Below are 313 nucleotides of genomic sequence, written 5' to 3' on the forward strand. Positions count from 1 at the left end.
GTCGACAATTATAAATGAGTTTGAAACGCGATGTCCCGATGTGGTGAATATATTTGAAATATAAATTGAACTTGACTGAATATACAATGGAAACGACGAGGATAAGAGTCGAGTAAAACTGCACATTGCGTATTTGCATTATTTTCAGATCACGTCTGAATGTTTCTTTTCCGTTCGACATATCACGTGGAACAAGAGCAAACGATGGCTGTGCCTTTATGCTTAATATATTATAGTTTAGAATTTTCTTTTGGACTGAGATTTATGTGCAGGATATCTTTAATCTCGTCTCTTGTCCTCGTTTCGAATATAA

This window comes from Apis dorsata, unplaced genomic scaffold (genome assembly GCF_000469605.1).
Source record: "Apis dorsata unplaced genomic scaffold, Apis dorsata 1.3 scaffold_348, whole genome shotgun sequence".
Taxonomy (NCBI): Eukaryota; Metazoa; Arthropoda; class Insecta; order Hymenoptera; family Apidae; genus Apis; species Apis dorsata.